At 43.7% G+C, this 12,723-nt stretch overlaps 1 protein-coding gene across 1 annotated transcript in view; it reads right to left on the bottom strand.

The window, feature by feature from the left end:
• The window catches only part of LOC137032813 (B-cell receptor CD22-like), a 37,672-nt gene that overhangs the window by 22,239 nt on the left and 2,710 nt on the right, over window positions 1-12,723 (bottom strand). The gene's annotated exons all lie outside the window — the stretch shown is intronic.

Below are 12,723 nucleotides of genomic sequence, written 5' to 3'. Positions count from 1 at the left end.
TCTGTAAGTGTTTAAAATTCTTCTAACATAATGTATAGTTTTGATCGCAAGGCTTTCTCCACCCACATTTGCATTGTCGACTGTAAGATTGAAAATGTATTTTCTTGCGCCCTGAAATATATTTTTATATATAAATATATTTTCTTGCCCCTGAAATACATGTTTAAATATATTTTAAGTATATGAAGGTTGAAACAAAATATATTTTCAGTTTCAAAAATATATTACATTTAACTTCACTGTTTGTAACATATATTTACCATATATTTAAAATATATTTTGGCCAGATAAAATACTTTTTTTTTTACCGTATGGGTTTTCAGATGAGATAATTGTTTAAAGAGTATTAACATGTTATTTTTAATTGTTGTATCTGATATTCTCATAAACAGCTATATTTAATGTATTATTTATAAATAATTGAAAATTCTATAATTAACTAAAAAATGTACTATAACTAATAGCTTTTGGTACTCATTGTAAAAATGTGTGAAATGAAAAGAGAAGACCATTGATGTTGTTTTGCAAAGTTTTTGTCAATTGTTGTGAAAAAATTCTGCATAAAGTTCGCAGTGGGGAAACATCCACGAGTTTTATGTTTGTTCATCTCCCTCTTTTCAGAGGTATAACATGAGCGTGGTCGTACAGGCAGGGTCAAACGGGAACAAACAGGAACAGCAAAGGACAGGCAGAGACATGGTCAGGATACAGGCAATGACCAGGACAGGCAGATATCACTCACAGGTCGGTATACAAAGCACAGGTCAGAGGAAAGCAGCAGAGGATCGCAAACAGGTAACAGGCAGGAACGGTAACAGGCAGGCAGACTGGATAATAACGCTTAGAATTGCACACAAGGTAAACAAGACTTCGCGATGAGGTGGTGTGTGCGAGTCAATAGGTGTGTTCGACATCGGCTGCTCCTGGATGTAACTGATCGGCGAGAGTATCCGCGTGCAGGCGGGGAGGAGCTGAAAACGTAGACGTGAAGTCAGACACTTTCTGCTTCCCGTAGTGACGCTCGCGTTGCGTTTGCATCGGTTTGCATACTTTATCACAGCTGAAGTGAAATAAATGTAGTATTTGACTAATACACTGATGTTTCAGAGACCTTTTCATTCAAAACTTTATGTAACATTACTGCTTACAGCGTCTGTTTTTACAAGAATAAAGTTCAACATAAGGATATGTTGTTTAAATAACAATGTAGTGGGGTCTTTTTCAATCATGAAACAGCTGTGTCGTCATCAGCGCTCGAGCAGCTCCTCTTGAGAAACTGCGCATGCTAACTCATAGACAGTAAAAGAAATGGACACAGCGACCCCATTGGAACTCAATTGAGTCAAGTGAAGCCCATTTTTAGCGATTTTTAGCACTTCCGTTTCTGATGCGCAGACTCAAACTAAGCTTGATGACGTCAGCAACCTGTCTGACAGATGTAAATCTTCTAGTAGCTTTTCATCGCAAACTGCCATCTTTAATCTTGCAGAGACGCGAGCTTGAGCGGGGAGTTGTTTGGCGTGAGTGAGCAGGAGTAAGTATTCTGATTAATTATTTTGTATAGTATTTTAAAATGTAACGCCAGTACGCCATATCAAGATAAACTCCCCGATTGCCTGCGAGCTTCTCCTCCTGTCTGTACAGTAATTTCTCTACTGTGCGACAGAGAGTCGAGTGGTTATGACGCAATCGTTAGCTTATTTTTACAAAAACTGTTTCTACGGGACCATAATGTAACATAGAAGGTAATGGAGCCCAAAGTGATGCCAAAATGAATGGGAGTCAACGGGATGCTAACGCAAGTGAAGTTCTGCTACAAGATGGCGGCATGCGGCCGACTTCAACTTCCGGTCGATTTCCTTGGGCACTGTGCTAACTCAGGCGGCTGATCTCGAATCGCTCTCGCGGTACTTTAAAGCCATACGTCACGGTCACATGACGTCAGCGCTGTCTCAAGTCGGACAACATTTCTTACCGGCATGCACTGCTTCAAGTCAGCCGCAGATCGGTCTTTGCAGCGCTGCATCAAGTCGAACAAGCCTCTTTATAGCCCAGATGATGTGCTAAGCTGTATGTGGCGACAGGTGATTGGTGTGGAGTGTGTGCATTTGACTGGCAGAGAGAATGATGGGAAATGTAGTCGGGGAACTGACAGGAACTAACAATGTCAATGGTAACAGGATTGAATCAAAATCACTTTTGCACCCGCAATTAATGTTGAAAAATTAAATAGTAATGGCATAGCAATGTGATGTTGGTTCAACATCATTCTCAGTGTTTCCCACAGGATTTTGTGAGACTGTGGTGGGCGGATATCGGTCCCCCCCCTGACCGTGAACTGAGTTTCTGATCTTGAACTTAACGATGTACATATTCTTCTGTCCCTCACATGAAGCTATGCAATGGCTTCAGATGACTTTGAATATAGTGCACGAAAACTTAATTGGTGCTAGTCTACTTATTTAGCTCTATGACTCCCACTTTTGCCATATAAAAGAGTGCAATTATCAGACGGTAATTTAAATATCGCGACCTAATTTCCGTTTCATTTTGAGACTGCGGGACAAATTAGAATGTGGTGGGACACCACAGTCTAGTCAATGTATGGGAAACACTGATTCTTACACTCTCAGAAAATGAAACACAACTACAACTGACTTAAAACCACACATTTTTCTACATTTACATTCACATTTTCGGTCTCATAAAGCAGAGTAGTTTACTAATCGTGTTCTTGAACAAAACTGATTATTCGTTATTATATCCACCAATAATACTTTCTTGCCACAGATCATGTTCTGAATTAATTTTAAACACATTATGGGAAAGAATATTTTGACACACAAACATCAAGAATCGGCATATGAATCTCAACAATGCCGCAATGCATGCTGGGAGCCAACCATAGTATACAACGCATGACTCCCAGCATGCATTGCGGCATGAAGCATGTCACCATTGTTGAGATTCATATGTTGATTCTTGATGTCTGTGTCTAAATATTTTTTTGTTTTTTGAGTCAAGCTTCAAAATGTCTGATCTGTGCTAAGAAAGTGTTGTTGAATATAACCTATTAAAAACAAATGCACATTTTTGCTCAAGAGTACAATTAGTAAATTATTTTGTTTCATGATGATTAAAACTATATCACCAGATCATCTTTGTTGTTAATGTTTTTTTTTTGTTTTTGTTTTTTTGTTTTTTAACAAAGTCACACAAAAAGCCAAGAGTCGAACTGCCCAACCAAAGGAAACACTAGATAATATTTTCAATAAAACATCAACATCTTGTTGGGGAAAAATTTAATATGCCAATATCTGCTTCAAGCTATGCAAAACACCTCTCTGAGCTCAACAGACACAGTGTCTGCTGAAATCCAGGGGGGTAACGGTGAGACACCCAAACTGAGAGCTTTCCCGAACCTAGGGTATCGGATAATTTAAATAAGTTCAAAGACAGAAGGGGAAGCCATTTGTGTATGTGTATTGTCACTAGCCATTTGTGTATGTGTATTGTCACTTTTACCCTGTATGGAAAAGTACTGAGAAGAGTTGCTCAAACATTGGGGGTATAAATGTTTGTGGGTTCTCTTGTGTCCTTAGTTCACACTCGGGGCAGACATTGTATGGTTGTGTCGACTGTGGACTCTTTCTTGCAAGAAATAAAATCTTTATAAAGTGAATTCTCCTAAGGTTTGTCTCTTACTAGTGATGTCAGCTAATTAATTTTTGCCGCAACAATTTTGGTGTCAGAAGTGGGATTCCTTGGACGGACCTACTGGACCTGGGCAGCACCGGTGACCTGCAATCCTGACCCAAGTCAGCCCTAACCCCGTTTAGATTCAGGGACGAGGGGCCGGTGCTGTGTATGTCTGGGAGAACGACCACTGGAATCAAGAGAAAAGAACCCGAGACGGCAACGGGAGCTGCTGGTAAGAGACAAACTTGGAAAATTCAGGGGGAGATTTTTTTTTTAAATAGAATTTGGTTAAATTGAAAATTGAATTGATAGGGATAAACCATAAGGGGAGTCTGAATCTGTGGCAAATGCAGCGTGAACTGATGTTTTTTACGAGGTAAAAAAAAAAAAAAAAAAAAAACTGAAATCACGTGGGCGAATAAGAGGGACTGAGTTGTGTGCGGTCCGGGGACTAGAGGGACTGAGTTGTGTGCGGTCCGGGGACTAGAGGGACTGAGTTGTGTGCGGTCCGGGGACTGAGTTGTGTGCAGTCCCGAATAGGGCGCTATTGAGAGCGTCCGCCCAGCTGATCTTGGGTGAAGAGATCAGATCTGTACGGAGACGTCCAACAGATTAATAGCGCGCGCGCGAAAAGCCACAGAGTCAGACTGCCAATATGGGGAAATCCCAAAGCAAGCTAGCTGAAAATGAGACACCGGTATTTTGTCAAATGAGAAAATTATATGGCCAAAGATGCATGCAAGATATAGAAAAGTTGATCAAATATCATGATTTCCCAAAAGAAGGAACACTTAGTAGTACAAGGTTGAAAACGGTAAAATTGTCGATCGAAGAAGGGAGTGACATAACGAAGGGTTGTGCTAAAAAACATGTATGTGGGAAATGTGAGAAAACAATTAATTGCTGGGTGGAAGAGGCAGATATAGGGAAAGAAGAATGTTGAAAAAAGAAAAGAAAAATGAAGAAAAGGCAACTGCGCCTCCACAGAATGAGATTACTATTACTAACACATCTTATGCTTGTGCTTTTCCACATGAAACACCGCCGAGCTACACAATTTATCCCAATGCGGAGCTCCAAGGCCTGAAAGTGGACCCCGACCTCGACTGCTCTCCGTTTCCACCGAACCAACCAATTCTACCAGCCAAACCAACTCCAGCTCCCCAGCAGAGAGACGGGGGAGCACGCGCCGCTGAGATGAGAGAAGAGAGATCGCGCACAGCTGAACGGTCAACAGAAGGAGGAGCATGCGCAGCCGAGCCAACAGCAGAGGGGGCGCACGCAGCTGAAAGCTTCCGGGGCAAAGAAACACTGCCGTCCGGAAGGAGAAAGAGACTAGTGATCCGGAAGACAAAGCAAAGAAAGAAAGGTGCGCAATCATATGTTTTACGTTCCAACACACATGCACGAGCCAGAATGCTGGAGTCAGACGGGGACTTCGATCTGAATCCTGATACCCTCACAGAGAGCGACGAGGAAGAGGAAGATTTTGAGATCCAGAGTCCGAAGAAAACAAAGAACTGGGACAGAACTGCGAAGGAAGAGCGGGTGAGCATCACAGCACCCATGGTGGAAGTTATGGGAACAAATTCAATAGAATTAGTATACCGCCCTTGGAATTTAACCGACATGAAAGAGGCGATGGCCCACCTGCCGAATCCCAACGACGCAGGGGACCGTTTCGCCACCGAACTGATGACATTCTGCCAAGAGTTCAGCCCGACGCTAAATGAACTGAAAAGAATCATGATGGCAAAGCTGGGAGGAATGAACTGGCACAAGATCAGCGCAGAATTACCAGCAGCAGATCACAGACGAAGTCACGTTAACTGGCATCATGCTTCAAACGACGGATATCGAGCAGCTGTGACGGGACTGACTGAGACTGTGAGGAGAGCATTTCCAGCGCGCATTGACATGTCCAGAGTGAGCCACTGCCGTCAAGAACCAGGTGAGAGCGTTCAAGTTTATTATGAGCGACTCTACTGTGTGTTTTGCAAGCACAGCGGGTTAAAGGAACCAGCAGATCGTGGCGACATACCAACCACGTGGGAAAGTTGTTTGGCGAATAGTCTTTTGAATGGACTGAGACCTGAGATTTCCCAAGCCGTGAAACACAGCTATATTGAATGGACTGAAGGACGAGTAAGCACCATCATGAAACATGCCTTGCACGCGGAAGATGAGCTGAGGGCAAAGAAGGAAAGGTCAAGAATAAAAGAATTGCAGTTGGCAGCCATGCAAAGACCGCAAAGATTCAGCGGGAACATATGGGGACACAATTCAGATAAAAATGGCTGTTATCTGTGCGGAGCTGATGACCACATTGTTCGTGAGTGCACGAGATGCAGGAAGTGCAAAATGGATGGACATTGGGCAATAAACTGCCCTGAACTGCGAAAGGCTGACTGAGGAAAAAGGATGCGGAGAGCAGGAGGAGATCGGGTGGACCACGGCCAAGGATGCAAAAACCGCCGCAAAGGGAAGTACACATTTACTAATATCAAACACACACACAAACGCACCCACACCTGAACACATGTACTGATAATGCAATGAAAAAAAAAAAAAAAGGGTTCATGTCTTCTGTTCTTTTGCAGCTACATGGAGACAGAATGCGACCAGTGGGTTATTTCTCTGGCAAATTAGATCCAGTAGCAGCAGGCCTGCCGCACTGTCTGAGGGTCGTGGCAGCTGCTGAACAGGCTGTGATGGCCTCTAGAGAATTTGTGGGGTATTCTGACATGACATTAATGGTTTCGCATGCCGTTTCCATGATTTTGCAGAAACAGAAGACATCACATTTGTCAACAGCACGATGGCTGAGGTATCACACAATTTTGCTGGATATGCCAAACATCACAGTCAAGCGTTGCACAGTGCTGAATCCTGCCACTCTCTTTCTAAAAGAGGAGGATGGGGAGGAACATCATTGCTGTTTGACTGCACTCAAACAGATATGTACCCCGCGCCCTGACATTTCGGACACACTGCTCGAAAACAGTGAGCATATCCTGTTTGTGGATGGCTCTGCGTTCAGAGATCCACAGACAGGCCTGAACAAAGTTGGTTACGCAGTGACCACTGAATTCGAAACATTGACATCTGGCACATTGCCATCAAATTTTTTTTTAGCTCAAGCGGCGGAGCTCGTAGCCCTAGCAGAAGCATGCTAGCTTATGGAGGGTAAAAGTGTAACGATTTACACAGATTCACGATACGCGTTCGGGGTTGAGAATGATTTTGGGGCTTTATGGAAACATATAAAAAAAAAAATTTTGAAATCTGATGGCCGGCCAATTCTAAATGCTTCTCTTGTGTCTACTCTTCTAGACACAATTCTCTTGCCAAAACAACTTGCTATATGTAAATGCGCAGCGCATACTAAAAACAAAGATTTCATTTCAACAGGAAACACAAGAGCAGATATGGCTGCGAAGGCCGCGGCAGCACAGCAGTCAAAGGAACCAGAATGTATTTTATTATCTGAAACTAACACAAATGCTTTGACTTCCTTACAGAGTATGCAGGCATTTGCTACAGTAGCGGAGAAGAACCTGTGGAGACGTTGTGGCTGCAAACTTGAGAATGATGTGTGGATGAGCGTGGATGGCAAGCCTTGTTTACCCCGACATTTTTTTTTTTTTTTCTCTTATGCTAAATGCCTCCATGGGCGAGACCATGGAGGCAAAGGGGCTATGGTAGGGCAGATGAAAGACATGTGGTTCACAAAGGGTTTTATTGTGTTAATGTACATGAGAATGAGAAAAAGAACCAGAGTAAATCTAAGCCCATTTGAAATTGTTTTTGGACGACCGCCCTTCATGGGAATGGAAGGGGGTAAACAACAGTTGCCATCCATAGATTTGTGTGAGCACAATATGTTGAATTACTGCAAAGAAAAGTCTTCTCTGTTGTCTAATGTCTGTGTGCGGGAGAAAGATTCTCAGGGGAAACCGGCTGAGTCTCCCTTGCACAACATCAAGCCGGGAGATTACATGGTGATAAGGGACCTGAGGAGGAAGAGCTGGAAGGTGAAAAAGCTTGAGCCTTTTATCGTGCTTCTGACGACACACCGCCGTCAAGGTAGCTGAGAGAGCGACGTGGGTGCATGCGAGCCATTGCAGAAAGGTCCACCCAAGGATCGGGGAGGAGGAGCCGAGAGGAGAGGAGCAGAGACACTGGCACAACATGGTGCTGAGCCAACCAGTTTTCAAAGAAAACACATCAAAACTAATCTTCCTCGTACGTCCTGGACGTACAACTGTGCGATCCACTTAGCAGTGCATTTCCAGCATAGTACAGAGAATGTTGAATACTAATATGTCTCAGCAAATGGGTAAACTAACTGTTTATGACGATTACAATGAGTGGATGAACGAATTTGATGAGATGTTTAGCGAGGAGACAACTAAAATAAATTAGGGGATTTTTATTTATTTGTTTTTATTATTTTATTTAATCTGCGTAACATTTGAAGGGAACCCAGATATCTAAATGTTTCTTTATTTACAAATTTAAGAGAGTGATCATTTATACAAAAAATTAGAGATGAAGAGTGTAAGTGTGATGAGTAACTTAAATTAGCTTGTTTTATTATTATTGTTTATTATTATTATTTTATTCATACCTACACATTTTAAATTTTTCTTGTGAGTTATCAAAGAATGATAAAAGGGGGAATTGTTGGGGAAAAATTTAATATGCCAATATCTGCTTCAAGCTATGCAAAACACCTCTCTGAGCTCAACAGACACAGTGTCTGCTGAAATCCAGGGGGGTAACGGTGAGACACCCAAACTGAGAGCTTTCCCGAACCTAGGGTATCAGATAATTTAAATAAGTTCAAAGACAGAAGGGGAAGCCATTTGTGTATGTGTATTGTCACTAGCCATTTGTGTATGTGTATTGTCACTTTTACCCTGTATGGAAAAGTACTGAGAAGAGTTGCTCAAACATTGGGGGTATAAATGTTTGTGGGTTCTCTTGTGTCCTTAGTTCACACTCGGGGCAGACATTGTATGGTTGTGTCGACTGTGGACTCTTTCTTGCAAGAAATAAAATCTTTATAAAGTGAATTCTCCTAAGGTTTGTCTCTTACTAGTGATGTCAGCTAATTAATTTTTGCCGCAACAATTTTGGTGTCAGAAGTGGGATTCCTTGGACGGACCTACTGGACCTGGGCAGCACCGGTGACCTGCAATCCTGACCCAAGTCAGCCCTAACCCCGTTTAGATTCAGGGACGAGGGGCCGGTGCTGTGTATGTCCGGGAGAACGACCACTGGAATCAAGAGAAAAGAACCCGAGACGGCAACGGGAGCTGCTGGTAAGAGACAAACTTGGAAAATTCAGGGGGAGATTTTTTTTTTAAATAGAATTTGGTTAAATTGAAAATTGAATTGATAGGGATAAACCATAAGGGGAGTCTGAATCTGTGGCAAATGCAGCGTGAACTGATGTTTTTTACGAGGTAAAAAAAAAAAAAAAAAAAAACTGAAATCACGTGGGCGAATAAGAGGGACTGAGTTGTGTGCGGTCCGGGGACTAGAGGGACTGAGTTGTGTGCGGTCCGGGGACTAGAGGGACTGAGTTGTGTGCGGTCCGGGGACTGAGTTGTGTGCAGTCCCGAATAGGGCGCTATTGAGAGCGTCCGCCCAGCTGATCTTGGGTGAAGAGATCAGATCTGTACGGAGACGTCCAACAGATTAATAGCGCGCGCGCGAAAAGCCACAGAGTCAGACTGCAAATATGGGGAAATCCCAAAGCAAGCTAGCTGAAAATGAGACACCGGTATTTTGTCAAATGAGAAAATTATATGGCCAAAGATGCATGCAAGATATAGAAAAGTTGATCAAATATCATGATTTCCCAAAAGAAGGAACACTTAGTAGTACAAGGTTGAAAACGGTAAAATTGTCGATCGAAGAAGGGAGTGACATAACGAAGGGTTGTGCTAAAAAACATGTATGTGGGAAATGTGAGAAAACAATTAATTGCTGGGTGGAAGAGGCAGATATAGGGAAAGAAGAATGTTGAACAAAGAAAAGAAAAATGAAGAAAAGGCGACTGCGCCTCCACAGAATGAGATTACTATTACTAACACATCTTATGCTTGTGCTTTTCCACATGAAACACCGCCGAGCTACACAATTTATCCCAATGCGGAGCTCCAAGGCCTGAAAGTGGACCCCGACCTCGACTGCTCTCCGTTTCCACCGAACCAACCAATTCTACCAGCCAAACCAACTCCAGCTCCCCAGCAGAGAGACGGGGGAGCACGCGCCGCTGAGATGAGAGAAGAGAGATCGCGCACAGCTGAACGGTCAACAGAAGGAGGAGCATGCGCAGCCGAGCCAACAGCAGAGGGGGCGCACGCAGCTGAAAGCTTCCGGGGCAAAGAAACACTGCCGTCCGGAAGGAGAAAGAGACTAGTGATCCGGAAGACAAAGCAAAGAAAGAAAGGTGCGCAATCATATGTTTTACGTTCCAACACACATGCACGAGCCAGAATGCTGGAGTCAGACGGGGACTTCGATCTGAATCCTGATACCCTCACAGAGAGCGACGAGGAAGAGGAAGATTTTGAGATCCAGAGTCCGAAGAAAACAAAGAACTGGGACAGAACTGCGAAGGAAGAGCGGGTGAGCATCACAGCACCCATGGTGGAAGTTATGGGAACAAATTCAATAGAATTAGTATACCGCCCTTGGAATTTAACCGACATGAAAGAGGCGATGGCCCACCTGCCGAATCCCAACGACGCAGGGGACCGTTTCGCCACCGAACTGATGACATTCTGCCAAGAGTTCAGCCCGACGCTAAATGAACTGAAAAGAATCATGATGGCAAAGCTGGGAGGAATGAACTGGCACAAGATCAGCGCAGAATTACCAGCAGCAGATCACAGACGAAGTCACGTTAACTGGCATCATGCTTCAAACGACGGATATCGAGCAGCTGTGACGGGACTGACTGAGACTGTGAGGAGAGCATTTCCAGCGCGCATTGACATGTCCAGAGTGAGCCACTGCCGTCAAGAACCAGGTGAGAGCGTTCAAGTTTATTATGAGCGACTCTACTGTGTGTTTTGCAAGCACAGCGGGTTAAAGGAACCAGCAGATCGTGGCGACATACCAACCACGTGGGAAAGTTGTTTGGCGAATAGTCTTTTGAATGGACTGAGACCTGAGATTTCCCAAGCCGTGAAACACAGCTATATTGAATGGACTGAAGGACGAGTAAGCACCATCATGAAACATGCCTTGCACGCGGAAGATGAGCTGAGGGCAAAGAAGGAAAGGTCAAGAATAAAAGAATTGCAGTTGGCAGCCATGCAAAGACCGCAAAGATTCAGCGGGAACATATGGGGACACAATTCAGATAAAAATGGCTGTTATCTGTGCGGAGCTGATGACCACATTGTTCGTGAGTGCACGAGATGCAGGAAGTGCAAAATGGATGGACATTGGGCAATAAACTGCCCTGAACTGCGAAAGGCTGACTGAGGAAAAAGGATGCGGAGAGCAGGAGGAGATCGGGTGGACCACGGCCAAGGATGCAAAAACCGCCGCAAAGGGAAGTACACATTTACTAATATCAAACACACACACAAACGCACCCACACCTGAACACATGTACTGATAATGCAATGAAAAAAAAAAAAAAGGGTTCATGTCTTCTGTTCTTTTGCAGCTACATGGAGACAGAATGCGACCAGTGGGTTATTTCTCTGGCAAATTAGATCCAGTAGCAGCAGGCCTGCCGCACTGTCTGAGGGTCGTGGCAGCTGCTGAACAGGCTGTGATGGCCTCTAGAGAATTTGTGGGGTATTCTGACATGACATTAATGGTTTCGCATGCCGTTTCCATGATTTTGCAGAAACAGAAGACATCACATTTGTCAACAGCACGATGGCTGAGGTATCACACAATTTTGCTGGATATGCCAAACATCACAGTCAAGCGTTGCACAGTGCTGAATCCTGCCACTCTCTTTCTAAAAGAGGAGGATGGGGAGGAACATCATTGCTGTTTGACTGCACTCAAACAGATATGTACCCCGCGCCCTGACATTTCGGACACACTGCTCGAAAACAGTGAGCATATCCTGTTTGTGGATGGCTCTGCGTTCAGAGATCCACAGACAGGCCTGAACAAAGTTGGTTACGCAGTGACCACTGAATTCGAAACATTGACATCTGGCACATTGCCATCAAATTTTTTTTAGCTCAAGCGGCGGAGCTCGTAGCCCTAGCAGAAGCATGCTAGCTTATGGAGGGTAAAAGTGTAACGATTTACACAGATTCACGATACGCGTTCGGGGTTGAGAATGATTTTGGGGCTTTATGGAAACATATAAAAAAAAAAATTTTGAAATCTGATGGCCGGCCAATTCTAAATGCTTCTCTTGTGTCTACTCTTCTAGACACAATTCTCTTGCCAAAACAACTTGCTATATGTAAATGCGCAGCGCATACTAAAAACAAAGATTTCATTTCAACAGGAAACACAAGAGCAGATATGGCTGCGAAGGCCGCGGCAGCACAGCAGTCAAAGGAACCAGAATGTATTTTATTATCTGAAACTAACACAAATGCTTTGACTTCCTTACAGAGTATGCAGGCATTTGCTACAGTAGCGGAGAAGAACCTGTGGAGACGTTGTGGCTGCAAACTTGAGAATGATGTGTGGATGAGCGTGGATGGCAAGCCTTGTTTACCCCGACATTTTTTTTTTTTTTTCTCTTATGGGCGAGACCATGGAGGCAAAGGGGCTATGGTAGGGCAGATGAAAGACATGTGGTTCACAAAGGGTTTTATTGTGTTAATGTACATGAGAATGAGAAAAAGAACCAGAGTAAATCTAAGCCCATTTGAAATTGTTTTTGGACGACCGCCCTTCATGGGAATGGAAGGGGGTAAACAACAGTTGCCATCCATAGATTTGTGTGAGCACAATATGTTGAATTACTGCAAAGAAAAGTCTTCTCTGTTGTCTAATGTCTGTGTGCGGGAGAAAGATTCT

Source organism: Chanodichthys erythropterus, chromosome 12, assembly GCF_024489055.1.
Source record: "Chanodichthys erythropterus isolate Z2021 chromosome 12, ASM2448905v1, whole genome shotgun sequence".
In the NCBI taxonomy this organism is placed as follows: domain Eukaryota; kingdom Metazoa; phylum Chordata; class Actinopteri; order Cypriniformes; family Xenocyprididae; genus Chanodichthys; species Chanodichthys erythropterus.
This window is presented reverse-complemented; position numbering and strand designations above follow the sequence as displayed.